This window comes from Chiloscyllium punctatum, chromosome 18 (genome assembly GCF_047496795.1).
Source record: "Chiloscyllium punctatum isolate Juve2018m chromosome 18, sChiPun1.3, whole genome shotgun sequence".
NCBI lineage: Eukaryota > Metazoa > Chordata > Chondrichthyes > Orectolobiformes > Hemiscylliidae > Chiloscyllium > Chiloscyllium punctatum.
The window spans coordinates 10834566-10850543 of NC_092756.1; the positions used below are offsets into that span (position 1 = coordinate 10834566).

The 15978-nt window shown below is 44.4% G+C and overlaps 1 non-coding gene across 1 annotated transcript; it reads left to right on the top strand.

The window, feature by feature from the left end:
- The first annotated feature begins 7732 nt into the window (after window positions 1-7732).
- On the top strand, window positions 7733-7817 carry trnas-acu (transfer RNA serine (anticodon ACU)). Its single transcript has one exon. It is a non-coding gene; the product is annotated as a tRNA-Ser (tRNA).
- Window positions 7818-15978: the final 8161 nt, after the last annotated feature.

The window sequence follows — 15978 nt, forward strand, 5'->3', positions numbered from 1 at the left end:
CTCGATTGTCTGAACGGCTTCTGTCGGCACGTGAATGACGTCACACGTCTCTGCCGTCCCTCTCCTTGTCTCTGTGACAGAGTGGCTGAGGGAGAAATAATGGCTCGTTTTTAATCCTTCATTCCGCTTTGGACTGCCTGCAGACCCGCAGCTCCTGGCTGTGGGGATGGTTCTCAGTGAGTGAGGGTTTCATTCGGAGTCGCTTCATCTGGGACAGTTGGGACTCAGATGTTAACTGATGCCTGATTGCAGCAATGAAAACGACGCCTGTGAATCAAAAGCCTTTCTGCAGGATTGTTCCGCGAAGATTGATTCTGAACATCAAATGGGCAGCACAAAAATGCACTTATTTGCATTTTACTGAGGGAAGAGAGTCCACGGCCCATTTCTCTCTTTCCCACCAGCTTAGCAACTTTCTCTCTCTCTCAAATAAATGATATTTGGAGGAAGTTCGCAATCAAAGTTGCTAAGTTCCAGCAGCGCTCTTGCACCTGGCTGTGCCCGTGAGAGGAAGCTTCAGAGCATATCCGCAATTACATCCCCTCATAATGCCTACAAGTGGAGGGAAATGGCTGAATACTCTGCCAATAGAGACAGCTCAGTCCCCGAGGATGAGATAAACAGCACCGTCTCGGTGGGGACATTCTGCAGATCAGACACAGTCCACTTTATCATTCAAATCATACCAGAGTGAGAGCGCTCGAGAAGGCCAAGCGGTCACTCATACCTGTGCCAACTCGGGAGTTGCAAAAGATTGGTGAAAGTGGAAAGTGGATTTGTTCAAGTTTCAAGTTTTTCCTTGAAGCAGATAGCTGAAGAAGATACACAGTGAAGCGATTGAGATCTAACTACAGGGGAAGCAAATAAGTTGTACAGCGCAGAGGAGAACTTTGAAGTATTGAATTCTGGTTAATGGGACAATCATGCTTTCACTAGGCCACGCGGCTACAGAAGAAACTATGTCAGTGTCTCTCAGCATTGTGATGTCACAGGCAAATGTCGCCGTTACACTGCAAGAAATTCCTTTTTCCAATGTGAGGGCAGACCATATGTAAAGTAGCTTGTATATCGAATCATTTGACAGAAATTGTTCCACTGCACCTGTGTGTTCTATTGTCTCCTTTCCACTTTACCTGTCATTGTGCCTGCACTGAAGTTGATTTTCGACTTGTGCGAGTCTTTTACAATCTGGATGATGTGATGCAGTTGTATGGACCCATCTTCTGGCAGTATTCCACTTCACTTCAGCCCGCCCGAACTTCGCTATCTGATACTTTCCAGTTGTTTAGGTGTTAAGTGCTCATCTCAGACCCAGCCTGCCCTCAACCAAAATAAATGGAAAACCTAGTCACAATGTGATCACTGCAATCGAGGGATATCTTCATTCCAAGGTTATTGATAATTCCAATGATAATGTTAGGACTTCAGATGCTGGAGATCAGAGTTGGCAGTGTGATGCTGAAAAAGCACAGCAGATCAGGTAACATCCGAGGATCCGGATAATTCCGGTTTCAGGCTTAAGCCCTTCATCAGGAATAAGGCTTATGAGTCAGGGCTGAGAGATAAATGGAAGTGGTGTGTGGTTGAGGGGAAAGAGCTGGAAAGCAATAGATGGATGAATAGGAGGGAGAAGATAATAGGTCAGAAGTGGCAGTGATGCAATGGGTCGAGAGGGCGGTGGCGAGCTGAAGGCTTATGCTTGGGGGAAATGAGGAAACTGTTCGAAATCACATTTATCCCGTGTGGTGTAAGGGTCCCAAGGCAGAATGTTTGGCATTCCTCTTCCAGGCGTTGGGTGGTAACGGTTTATCAGTGGAGGAGGTCCAGTACCTGCAAGCCTTTGATGGGGTAGGAGGGGGAGTTGAAGTGCTCAGCCACGGGACGGTGAAGTTGTTGAGTGCGGGTGTCCCAGAGATATTCTCTGAAATGATCTGCAAGAAGGTTTCCTGTCTCCCTGATGTAGAGAAGGCCACACTGGGCGCAACGGATGCAGTGGATGACATTGATAGCTGTACATGTGAATTAACAACGGATGTGGAATGATCCCTTCGGGCCTTGGTTGTAGATGAGGAGAGTTGTGTGGGTGCTAGTTTCACCATTCATTTGGTGGCAGTCAAAGGTGCCAGGAGACGGTTATGGGCTGGTGGGGGCAAGTGTCGACCTGAAGAGGGGGACATGGAGGGAATGTTCTTTCTGGAGTGCTGGCAGAGCTGGGTAGCGAAATATATCTCTGGTGGTGTTGTCTGTTTGGAGGTGGCACCCAGTGGCAGAATATGATGCGTTTTATGCGGAGGTTGGTGGGGTGGGAGGTGAGCACCAGGAAGCTCTGTTCTTGTTGTGTTGAGAGGCGTGGGGTTCAAGGGTGGTGTTGCGTGAAGTGGAGGCGATAAACTGGAGGGCATTGTCAACCAACCTGGACAGGCAATTTGTGACCGTGGATGAAGGAGACCAACTGGGACTCTCTGAGGTGTAATTGGTCATCCTAGGATCAGATGTGTTGGAAGCGGTGGAATTGGGAATAAGGAATGTCGTTTTTACACGATATAGGGTTGGAGGAGATGTAGTCTACACACCTTTGGGAGTCGGTGGGCTTGTAGTATATGGCTTTAATTAGTCAGTCGCCAGAGACGGTGATGGAGATGTCGAGGAAGGCAAAGGAAGTTGCCAAGATGATCCGGATAAATTTGAAGTCCGTGTGGAAGGTTTTCGTAAAGTTGCTGAGCTATTGAACCTCTTCGTTGGAGCACCAAGTGGCGCGAATACATTCATCAATGTAGCTGAGGAACAGGTGTAGGATGGTGCCTGTGTAACTGCGAAAGATGGACAGTTCCGCGCATCTGACAAACAGGCAGGCATAGCTAGGTCCTATGCGGGTGCCCATGGCTATCACCGTCGTTGGAGGAAGTGGGAGAATTGGAAAGAGATGTTGTTGATTGTGAGGACCAGTTCAGTCAGGTGTGTGAGGATGTCAGTGGAAGGGTACTGGTTGGGATGGTGTGAGATTATGAAATGGAAGGCTGGCAGACTTCTGTCATTGTAGATGGATTTGTACAGGGACTGGATGCCCATGGTGAATATGGCGTGTTGAGGGCCAGGGAAACGAAATTCTTGGAGGAGGTGAAGTGCATAGGGGTGTCACGACTGTAAGTGGGCATTTCCTGAACTGGGGAGATAGGATTGTGTCCATGTAGGAAGAGAATATTCGGATGGGACAGGCTCAGGATGAGACAATAGGTCGACTGGGGAAGTAAGGTTTTTGTATCTTAGGAAGGAGGTAGAATCGGAGAGTGCGCAGTTCACGGACAATGAGGTTTGAGGTTGTGGATGGAAGATGCCCAGAGGTGATGAGATTGTGAATGGTCTGTGAGATGATAGTTTGGTGAGGGGAGGAGAGTTTGTGATCGTGGTCTGTAGGAGGAGGTGCCTGCGAGTTTGTGCCTGGCTTCAGCTTTGTTCCTCTGCCCGACTCACAAGACTAATTCCTGATGAATGGCTTATGCCCAAATCGTCCATTCTCCTGCTCCTCGGATGTTGCCTGAACTGCTGTACTTTTCCAGTACAACACTCTCCACTCATTCATTATTACTGTCTCATTTCACACTACCAGATCCATGCTGTCTGTTTGATTCTAATGAGCTCTGTTCTCATAGACTGCGACAAAATCTGCCAATCTGAAACAAAAACAGAAATTGCTGTAAAATCACAGGTGTGCTGGCAGCATCTGTGCAGATGAATCACAGTTAACGTTTCACATCCATTGGGTCCGTCTCTCCACAGATGCTGCCAGACGTCCTGAAATATTCCAGCAACGACTGTTTTGTTTGATTTTCAACATCAGCAATTTTTTAGTTTTTGTATTCTTATTTTCTGCCAATATGATTTGGCTAAAGATTATGTTAAATGTTTTGAATATGACTACGATGGAATGGCAAGATTCCACCAGCTCGCTACTGCTACTCGGTTCACGTGACCAATGCCTTTCCACTTTGTCACCGCGCCCTAAAGCTGCACCTCATATAAATTGACAAAATTGTGGCATTCTCTCGGATTGGTAATCAGGAGCGAGATTGATTGAAATTATTGAAAACTTAAGATAAACTGATAAAATACAGGATATAAAACGGGAAACTGAAAGGGAAAGAGAGAACGGCGAATGATAATGTTTTGACAAAACTGAAATATAACTGCTCAAGACTCAGAAAGTGCTTTCATCCACAAACATACCAGAATGTGGAATGTAATTTTTGGGACAACCAATGCAAGCAGATTGCAAAATCTTAGTTTTAAAGTCTTGCTGCAACTGTTTTGGTTTTAATGAACGAACCCATGGGATTCGGTGCTGTAATGATATCCGAAAATAGAAAAGGAAACCCTTGCCTTCGAGGATACGTGGAGAATGTTCACTGATTCATCTCAGTAATGGCAGGACTGTCATCTGGAAGCATATTAGATTAGATTACTTACAGTGTGGAAACAGGCCGTTCGGCCCAACAAGTCCACACCGCCCCGCCGAAGCGCAACCCACCCATACCCCTACATCTACCCCTTACCTAACACTACGGGCAATTTAGCATGGCCAATTCACCTAACCTGCACATCTTTGGACTGTGGGAGGAAACCCACGCAGACACGGGGAGAATGTGCAAACTCCATACAGTCAGTCGCCTGAGGCAGGAATTGAACAAAGGTCTCTGGTGCTGTGAGGCAGCAGTGCTAACCACTGTGCCACCGTGCCTGCCCTAATCTTTCAATGTTCCATGGAGTTTCGAACGAGTGGTGAAGGGAATGTCTCCATTCACAAATTAATCATTCAGTAGAATTCAATACAGGGACCCATGAAATGATGAACAAATTGAACAAGTACACGGACATACGATACACAATATCTACGAGAATTACTATGTGAAAACTGTTGATTTCAGATCCACGGTGGTCTTTGGTGATGGCATTTGCTGTCCAGAACCAGTCTGCACTGGAATGACGGGAGACACACTCTGAAGTATTTGAACTTCAGTCACCTTTAGAAATAGCTAAGACTGACTCAGGACACGGGGATATAGAGATGTTGGCCGTACAAACTTTTCAGACATCACGTGGAAGAATAAAGGAAGTGATCGATAATGTTCGTCTCCAAAGACGATGTTCATGAACTGGATAGATAGTAATTAACCTTATTGGAGTTTATAAATGGAGACGTCATATTTAAAAAGCAAAGAGTTCATAGTGTAACTGTAAAATCTTTTGGTCACACTCAGTGGGAACATTGTGTGTAATCCTTGTCCTCATTCTCCACCAAAAACATGTGAAGAAGTTAGAAAGGGCACAGACGCTGTTTCCTGGATAGCAAGATATTAGAAAGCCAAGTGACGTTGTTTACTGAGACATAAAATTATCAGAAAAGATACAACCCGTTTCATCGTGATGATAGAAAGAATAAAGGAGTTTATTCACGAGATTCGGAAATGCCGGAGCAAAAACACGCAAATTTGATTTAAACAAATGAGATTTTCACATAACCCAAGGTTTGAATGAGTAACTCAGGGAAAGTCCCTCTTTCGAGTGAATCAAGAACTTTCGTTAGAGCTTCAAAACCATTCCTGAATGATTAAGAAAAGTTTGGATGAGAATTCCTTCCACTCAATAGAGTTTTTTTCAATCGTGAACGACTTTACAGAAATAAAACGTAGAAGCTGACTTCAGAGTGTTTTAAAAGATACACGAACAAATGTACAAGGAGAGAATTTACCATTGAGTGAAAGTCAGTGTGGTTGCGTAACAATTTCGACTTTGTTGACTTCAGACACAAAGACATTTCATAAACATGTACAACTGAATAAGACTGAGTATAACAAATTCATGGATTGGTAAGGTGTGACGTATTATTCATGGTGAAACTCTGTAAATGGAGCTGATGTCCTAAAATAACTGCAGACGGAAGTGATATCCAAATGAGTAGGAATTGAATCGTCACTTGGAGATGCAACACCGACTTTATAGATTTGACCACATTCACATGATGTTATGGATATTTCGTACATTTTTAACTCCACCCAAGAAATCCACCAAGAAGACTCTGTCATTTTGTGTTGTTAACCCCCTGTACTTCTCTGCAGCACGCCATTTACGATAAAATATGCTCACACCAAAATTCAATTCGATACAATATTCAAACGGTCCTATGTGATTTCTTTTTTTTTAATCATTGCAATAACCTATGTGAGTTTGCAACAAACTCTGTCCATGAAACCAGTTCAACATCTATTTTCCCGGAATTTAAAGCAGTGCACATGGGAAACGTTATCCATCTGCTGAAAAATCATCCTTGGCTCTTTCTCCACATACGTCTCTTCACGTTTTAGATACTTGCAGTATGTTTGTTGATCAAGGAGTCATTATCCAGAAAAGGTCGTTTCTCAACCCACAAACACGGGTATTTTCCCATAAACTTGGCTTTGCTCAATATCACCTTCAATCCGTACCCCGCAACACGACTACAAATTGAAGCTGCTCCATGTGAGACTCAAACTTAAAACTTCGCCACAGCACAGCCCACTATACTGGAACAGAGATACCGTGCACTGGTCACCTTCAGCACATTAATGCTTACCTCTACATTCCTGGTTTTACTTTAACCTTTGGGAAACCGAGTTTCTCTGATTCCATGGCTAGTAACGTGGATTATATGATCATCTTCACCAGTGGTTCTGTCCCCGAGTGAAGAAAGTGGTGAGGTACTCATTGTAAAGATGGGTAGATTGATGAAATGTACAATTTCATGTTTTGCCTTCAATAAACGATGAGCTTTTTATTTTGTTTTGCAGCTGTAGAAATCTTAAAATCCTCATCTTGAACAGACTGAATGGCAGATCTCCATTGTGTCTCTGGCATTAAATTTCAAAGTGTAAACCCCCCCTGAATTCTTCCACCGCAGTCCGCTGTTTGGCAAGTGTTCCTGTTGAGTTAAATGCACTTCCGTGTGTGTCACCTGCTGCTCCCAGCATGCGCTCTGACACTGCACTCATTTTCCTTCTGACACTTGTTCACTGTGTTGCTGTGATCATACAGTGACTTGGTGTCGCACGGCCCAGGAAAATGATACAGATCAAGGTTTTAGCATTGTTGAGTTCAATTGTCAGTTTAGCCTTATTTTGGATTTTGAAATTGTCTGTTCTGTACAAAAGTGCGTGTCAAAAACATCTGAGCGGAAGTTAGGTGTTCCAAATAATGACATTGAGCACTATGCACTCTCCTCCAGTCTGGAAAACAATTCCTAACAGGTAATTTAATAGACAATACACACAGTTGCAGGAGTAGGCCATTCTGCCCTTCGACCCAGCACCACCATTCATTATGATCATGGCTGAACATCCTCAATCTGTATCCTGTTCCTGCCTTCGTCCCATAACCCATGATTCCAATATCCTTAAGAGCTCTATACAACGCTGTATTGAAAGAAAACCTCCTGCTGTCTCGGGTTCTTCATTCCGTTGACTTCAAATCTTCACAGAATTCAACAGACCTTGTTACATATTCATTTCCTCATTTTTGTTCAGATCACTGTGTGCAGAGTGTGACAATGGGAGTGCACTTGCCTCAGAACCCAGAGATCAGACCATATTCCTGGAACTGTACTGTGTTATTTATCATTTCACCAACACCAGGGAGGAATATCTGCTGCTCTGCATAATTTACGCAATTCAATTATTCATAAGTTCATTCTCATTCCCGCATTGGTGACGTGATGCCCGAGAGGTTAAGGCGATGGTCTACTAATCCATTGTGCTTTGCACGCGTGGGTTCGAATCCCACTGTCATCGACTGTTCTCCAATAGCCACAGATGTTGTATTGAAATCGAGACTCCAATGGTCAGTTTATCTGTATCAACGCTATTATGGAATCTCAAAGCATGGTTTGACCCTGTTAACGAATCTGCATTGAAATGTCGGTTGCCTTGGGATAATGAAAAAGAGCGTGATTGTCGTTTTCATGTCAAGTTGCTGTGAACGTTTTTCCGTTTGAAAGACATCCAGGAAAATCAAATAACGAGAGCTGCGAAGTGCATGTTTATGCAAAGGGATTCTTAATGAATCTTTTGTCAGATGAAATCTGGAGGAGGTTGAGTAGAAGTTATTCATCCTGGTGAGAAGAGCACAGCGAGACAACAAAAAATAATGGAGATACTTCAAAAGGGGCAGGGCGTGGGTGTAGGGGCACTGAGAACTGGCTGTAAATGCACAGTGGAGAATTGCCGCTGTGGGTGCCGTGCATGGGCACGGAGAGACTTACACATTGGTGAAGGCTGGACATAAGGCACAGATAAACACAAGATGTGGGAAGCAAGCTCCCTCTCGTTATGCACACACTGGATGCATCACATTGAACTATGAACAACTGGAGAAATCAGCATGTTACCTATAGGGAGTGAAACTAAACTGTGGATCACTAACCGCAGATTCATGCAACATAAACATGAAAAATGATTTAAAATGTAGGGTGTAGGTTTGCTCGCTGAGCTGTAGCTTTGACATCCAGACGTTTGTTTACTTGGCTAGGTAACATCATCATCAGTGGCGACCTCCACGTGAAGCGAAGCTGTTGTCTCCTGCTTTCTGTTCATATCTTTCTCCTCTAACGGGTTCCTGGGGTTTGTGGTGATGTCATTTCCTGTACGTTTTCTGAGGGGTTGATAGATGGCATCTCGATCTAAGTGTTTGTTTATGGCATTGTGGTTGGCGTGCCAGGCCTCTAGGAATTCTCTGGCGTGTCTTTGCTTAGCCTGTTCCAGGATAGATGTGTTGTCCCAGTCGAAATAGTGATATTTTTAATCCGTATGTAGGAATACGCAGGAGAGAAGGTCGTGTCTTTTTGTGGCTAGCTGGTGTTCGTGTATCCTGGTGGCTAACTTTCTTCCTGTTTGTCTTCCGTAGTGTTGGTGGCAGTCCTTGCATGGAACTTTGTGGATGACGTTGGTTTTGTCCACGGGTTGAATCTGTGTCTTTTAAGATTGTTAGTTTTTGTTTGAGAGTGTTGGTGGGTTTGTGTACTACTCGGATTCCGAGGGGTCTTAGTAGTCTGGCAGTCATTTCTGAAACTTCTTTGATGTATGGTAAGGTGGTTAGGGTTTCTGACTGCGTTTGGTCTGCTTGTCGTGGTTTGTTCTTGAGGAATCTGCGGACTGTATTTTCTGAGTGTCTATTCTTCTCGAATACGTTGAATGGGTGGTTCTCCTCTGTTTTCCGAAGTTCGTCTGCGCTGCAGTGTGTGGTGGCTGGTTGGAATAGTGTTCTCATACAGCTTTGTTTGTGTGTGTTGGGATGGTTGATGGTGAAGTTAAGTATTTGGTCAGTGTTTGTCGGTTTTCTGTATACGCAGTTTTGTAGTTATCCATTGTCCTTTCTTTCTACTGTGACGTCCAAGAATGCGAGTTTGTTGTCGGTTTCTTCCTCCTTGGTGAACTTTATGCCTGTGAGGGTGTTGTTGATGATGTTAAATGTCTTTACTATCTTGTTTCGTTTTGTGATGACTAAGATGTCATCTACGTAGAGGACCCAGATTTTTGGTTTGATTGTTGGTCGGGCTGTTTGTTCTCGTCTTTGCATTACCGCTTCTGCTATGAATCCTGATACCGGAGATCCCATGGGTGTGCCATTGGTGTGTTTGTAGACAATGTTGTTGAACGTGAAGTCGGTGGTGAGGTACAGGTCCACTAGCTTCATTATGTTTTCGTTGGTAATGTGATTGATGGTGGTTGGTGTGTGTGATGGTCTGTTCTAAAAGTGTGGGAAGTGTTTCCTTTGCCGGGTCGATGTTGATGAAGGTGAACAGTGCTGTTATGTCGAATGAGATCATTGCTTCTTCTTCCTCTATTTTGGTTTTTTTGATGATTTTTAGGAATTCCTGGGTGGAGTGGATGGAGTGCTGTGACTCTTCTATGAGGCATTTCAGTCTTGCGTGTCGTTCTTTGGCCCGTCTGTAAGTTGGTGTTCCGTGTAAAGAGACTATGGGTCTGAAGGGGGCTCGTCGTTTATGGATTTTTGGGAGTCCGTTTCGACTTGGGAAACGCATTGATCCTGAGACAGTCTCAGCAAAGACATTCCAGAGAATTCCCAGAGGCCTGGCACTCCAACCACAACGCCATAAACAAACACATAGATCGAAATGCCATCAACCCCGCAGAAAACGAACAGGAAATGACATCGCCACAAACCCCAGGAACGCCATCCAGGAGGAAGATATTAATAGAAAGCAAGAGACAACAGTTTCGCTTCACTTGGAGGTCGCCACTGATGATGTGACGGAGCCAGATAATGAAACGTCTGGGTATCAAACCTACAGCTCAGCGAGCAAACCTACACCCTAAACCTCAACCTGAGCTACAAACCTTCATAAGCTTTGCGATTTAAAGTGTCTTTATACGCATATCATGAATAGACTTTTCGTTGTAATACCCGTCTAGTTGAAAGAAGAAGACACCACATTTCAAGATGGATGACAACGTATCCAATTTTGAAATGAAATTGAGATCTATTTGATCATTTTACACAGTGAACAAGTTCATTTTAAATAATTCAAACTAAATTCTCTCACCTGGAATAAAAGTGTGATTTCAATATAAACATTGTCCTTGCCAAGCCGCAGTTATGCAACATGAAAAATAGGATGTAATTTTTATTAAGCTTACATCAATTAGCACCACTATCTTACTTCGGCTTGACTGCAGTATGCACATGCTAAATAAGGTTTAAGAAAGAATGACTTTTGGACATAATGATTCGGTGTTGACTAAAAATAATATTAGGTTCTCATGATGCAGATATTACACCAATGGCTCCAGTGGTGGAAATGTTCAGTGGGCAGTATTTCTATGATGGTATCGAAGTATGTGAGCTGCCCGGGATGGGAGCTCCCACTTCATCTGGAGCAGTGTCTTTTGACGTGGATCAGGGAGCATTATGACATCAGTCTGGGAGTTCCAACCACACCTGGAGCAGCTTCTGTTGACATGGAGCAGAAGGGAGCATTGGCACATCCGAATGCAAGATCCATCCTCATTTGGAGCGGCTTCAGTTAGCATGGAGCAGGGAGATTTGCGAGATCCATCTGGGAGCTCCACCCTCACCTGGAGCAGCTTTTAATGACATGTAGCAGCAGGGAGCATTGGGACATCAGAGTGATAGATCCAACCTCAACTGGACTTCTTATATTGACATGGAGGAGGGAACATTGGGACATCAGACTGGGAGCTCCAACCTCACAAGGACCAGCGTTTAATGACATGTAACAACTGGGAGCATTGGGACATCAGAGTGGGAGCTCCAACTTCAAGTAGAGCCGCTTCTATTGACATGGAGCAGCAAGGAGCATTGGAATGTCAGGTTGGGAGCTCCAACATCACCTGGCAAAGCTTGTATTTACATGGAAGAGGAGGGAGGATTGGGACAGGAGGCTGGGGGAAAAGATATTCAACTATTTTAATCTGAAGTAAAAAATTATTCAACACCTCAGATGTTAATTGATTTATGAAGAATCTTTCCCGGGAAAATAATTAATTCTTTAGATAGTAAAGATAAGCCCTGAAAATATTCGACTCAGGAAAACGCATTGGGACAGAGAGAAATGGGAGTGATGTTTCATGTCTTCGTCTTTTCTATTCTGGCCGACTCTGCACTGGATTACATTACCAGAAGGACATTTTCACTCATTTCCTGCAAATATGGACAGGTCATTAACGTAATCTAATGCTGAAAATGAATGGGAATATGCGATGTTATGATTAGGCTGGAGTTTACCTCAAATTATGGTGAAAACGCAGCAAAGTCAGTTGCAATTTCCAAGATCATCAGTGACCTCATTCATTGGCTGATCAGATTGTGAATGGTCGTTTTTTGAAGACAATTTGAAGTAAATCAATGATGGTGATTATCTTTGTTCTTTGTTCACCTTGTGACTGTTACTCTTATTGCTCATGTCCTTGTTAACACCATAGCCCTGCAGCGTGTAAAATCTCAGCTGTGCATCTGGCCAGTGGTACAACCATTCATATAGCTGGCTACGGATCAGGCAGTTGAGGTTCGACTTTTACTTTGCGCAAGCGCATTATGGAGATTCATCACACATCCAACTTCATCATTTCTGTTATGCTCAGGTGGATAATATTTGAAATTTTCATCTTCACGAGCGAAGATTCTTTCACTGTCTTCGATCAGTTAAACATTACCAAATGCTATGAGAGTAAAAATCACATAGCACCGGATGGTATTGAACAGACGTATTTGGAAGCACCAGTTTTCCATGTACTGTTTCTTCATCAGGTGTTTGTCAACTGTTGGAATCTAAAATTTCTTTGCGTGATTATTAAATATATCCACTCCAGTCCAACACCAACGCCTCCAAGTCATGGGTACCGTCGACACCACGAACGGTCGGTTAAAGTTCAGATGATCTTCCAAAAGATCGCGCATATTGACACACACAACAATTTTCTGCAGAAAAACACCCACTTGATGAAGGAGCGGCTCTCCGATAGCTCGTGCTTCCAAATAAACCTGCTGGACTCTGCCATGATATTGTGTGATTTTTAACTTTGTCTATTCAACTCAAACACTGGCACTATTCCCAATTTCTCTGCCATGCCATCCCGTATTCCCAATTTCTCCGCCTCCGCCGTATCTGCTCCCAGGAGGACCAGTTCCACCGTAGGACACACCAGATGGCCTCCTTCTTTAGAGACCGCAATTTCCCTTCCCACGTGGTTAAAGATGCCCTCCAACGCATCTCGTCCACATCCCGCACCTCTGCCCTCAGACCCCACCCCTCCAACTGTAACAAGGACAGAACGCCCCTGGTGCTCACCTTCCACCCTACAAACCTTCGCATCAACCAAATCATCCACCGACATTTCCGCCACCTCCAAAAAGACCCCACCACCAGGGATATATTTCCCTCCCCACCCCTTTACGCCTTTCACAAAGACCGTTCCCTCCGTGACTACCTGATCAGGTCCACACCCCCCTACGACCCACCCTCCCATTCTGGCATTTTCCCCTGCCACCGCAGGAACTGTAAAACCTGTGCCCACACCTCCTCCCTCACCTCTATCCGAGGCCCTAAAGGAGCCTTCCACATCCATCAAAGTTTCACCTGCACATCCACCAATATCATTTATTGTATCCGTTGCTCCCGATGTCGTCACCTCTACATTGGGGAGACTGGGCGCCTCCTAGCAGAGCGCTTTAGGGAACATCTCCGAGACACCCGCACCAATCAACCACACCGCCCCGTGGCCCAACATTTCAACTCCCCCTCCCACTCTGCCGAGGACATGGAGGTCATGGGCCTCCATCACCGCCGCTCCCTCACCACCAGACGCCTGGAGGAAGAACGCCTCATCTTCCGCCTCGGAACACTTAAACCCCAGGTTCTTCAATGTGGACTTCAACAGCTTCCTCATTTCCCCTTCCCCCACCTCATCCTAGTTTCAAACTTTCAGCTCAGTTACTGTCTCCTTGACTTGTCCGACCTGCCTATCTACTTATCTACCTATCCACTCCACCCTCTCCTCCTTGACCTATCACCTTCATCGCCTCCCCCACTCACCCATTGTACTCTCTGCTACTCTCTCCCCACCCCCACCCTCCTCGAGCTTATCTCTCCATGCTTCAGGCTCACTGCCTTTATTCCTGATGAAGGGCTTTTCCTCGAAACGTTGATTTCGCTGCTCGTTGGATGCTGCCTGAACTACTGTGCTCTTCCAGCACCACTAATCCAGTATTCCATATCATAGACAACATCAGTCATGTCCCACCGTTGTCAGAGAAGGCAGTCCTGGAATAGCCCAATACATTGCTCATTGGTACGTTTCGTTTTCAGAAACCAACGCAATCAATCGCTGCAGCTCCAATGTATCAAAAGGCAGAAAAGAAATAGCTGAGACTCAGTTTTGAAGCAGTTGCACCATATCTTCATAACACCGTTTTTGGAATTATATTACTGCAGATATGTTTCCCCTCAAAAACGATTGAATTATCGAGTGTTTACAGCACAGAAATGGGTCCCATCATCTCATTTCACAGCACTTGGTCTGTAACCCTGTGAACTCTGATGTTTCAGCTGAATGCTAATTTCTCTGGAACGTATTAATCTCGTAAAACACAATAAATGGGATTAAAGTTTGAGATGGGAACTGAACCCCATTTTTACCCATAGACTGAAGCACGCAGACACATTTCCCCAAGTGTGACACAGGCCTCGGGAGAAAACAAGCAGAATGTAAGATTTCACCGACTGGTCTGATGTTGTCCCATTTCAGAGTTCAACACCAATGTCTGGTTACAGCAAAAAAAAGGAAGTATTCAGCCCCTCCCGTCCCAGTGTTCCTTGCCCATTGTTTCCCCATTACTCTGTAGTTTATACTGCCTCACCTCGTTCTTGCTGCCAAACTTGATCACTGCTCACGCCCGCTATTTCCTGTCCTGCCGAACGGTTTGCCTCAAGTTCTTGGAATGAAAAACAGGAATGGCCTACTTCAAGCACTTTTCTAGTTTACAAGGACAGTGTCATCGCCACTGAGCAAGCAATTTGCCAGCTCAGAGAGAAGGTCTCATCCTTTAGAAACTGAAATGCAAAGATGATTGGATAGCCTCAGTATTGTAAACCAACCCTCAAGACCGGAATAGAGCAGAGGGGATCACGCACAGAAGGATGGGAGAATAGAATGGCGAATCTCATGATGTCCAGGGTGATGTTAACAGAAATCTTCCCTGGTAGGATAGTGATGAGGATTCACTGATTTCACTGTCATGGCTTGTTAAAGGTTAACGTTTACAGTAATCAATATGTAATACTGCCGGATATTTCGAAGCAGAATGATGTTGTGCAGCAGACAGAATCGTTTCCTTGCATGACCGAATAAGAGAGCTCAGAAGAGCCAGGAGGAGACATGAGAGCCAGGAGGAGACATTAGAAGATGTTGGTGGATAGGATCAGACTTAACCCTAAGGCTTTCCATAGGTATGTCAGGAATAAAAGAATGACGAGAGTTAAATTAGGGCCAATCAAGAATAATAGTGGGAAGTTGTGTGTGGAGTCAGAGGAGACATGGGAAACACTAAATAAATATTTTTCGACAGTGTTCACGATATAAAATGAAAATGTTGGCGTGGAAGATACAGAGATACTTGCATCTCGATTCGAAGAGATTGAGGTTCACAAAGAAGAAGAATTAGAAATACTGCAGAGTGTGAAAATAGACAAGTCCTCTGGGCCAGATGGGATTTATCCTAGGATCCTGTGGGAAGCAAGGAAGGGGATTGCCGAGCCTGTGCCATTGATCTAGAAATCATCATTGTCTACAGGAATAGTGCCTGAGCACTGGATGATTGCAAATATGGTTCCCTTGTTCAAAAGGGTAGTAGAGACAACCCTGGTAATTACAGACCAGTAAGGCTCACTTCAGTTGTTGGTAAAGCTTTGGGAAAGGTTACAAGAGATAGGATTTATAATCATCTAGAAAATAATAATCTGATCAGGGACAGTCAGCACGGTTTTGTAAAGGGATAGGTTGAGCCTAACGAATCTTATGAGTTTTTTGACAAAGTGACCAAACAGGTGGATGAGAGTAAACAGGTTGATGTGCTGTCTATGGATTTCAGCAAGGTGTTCGATAAGGTTCCCACAGTAGGCTATTATACAAAATGTGGAGGAATGGGATTGTGGGAGACACAGCAGGTTGGATCAGTAATTGGCTTGCTGAAAGAAAACAGAATGTTGTAGTTGATGCAATGTTCATCTTGGTGTCCAGTTACTAGCGCCTTTCCGCAAAAGTCGATGTTGGTTCCACTGCTATTCGTCATTTTTATATATGACCTGGATGAGGGCTTAGAACGGTGGGTTAGTAAATTTGCGGACGACATTATGGTCGGTGGAGTTATGGATAGTGACGAAAGATGTAGGAGGTTGCAAAGAGAAATAGATAGGAT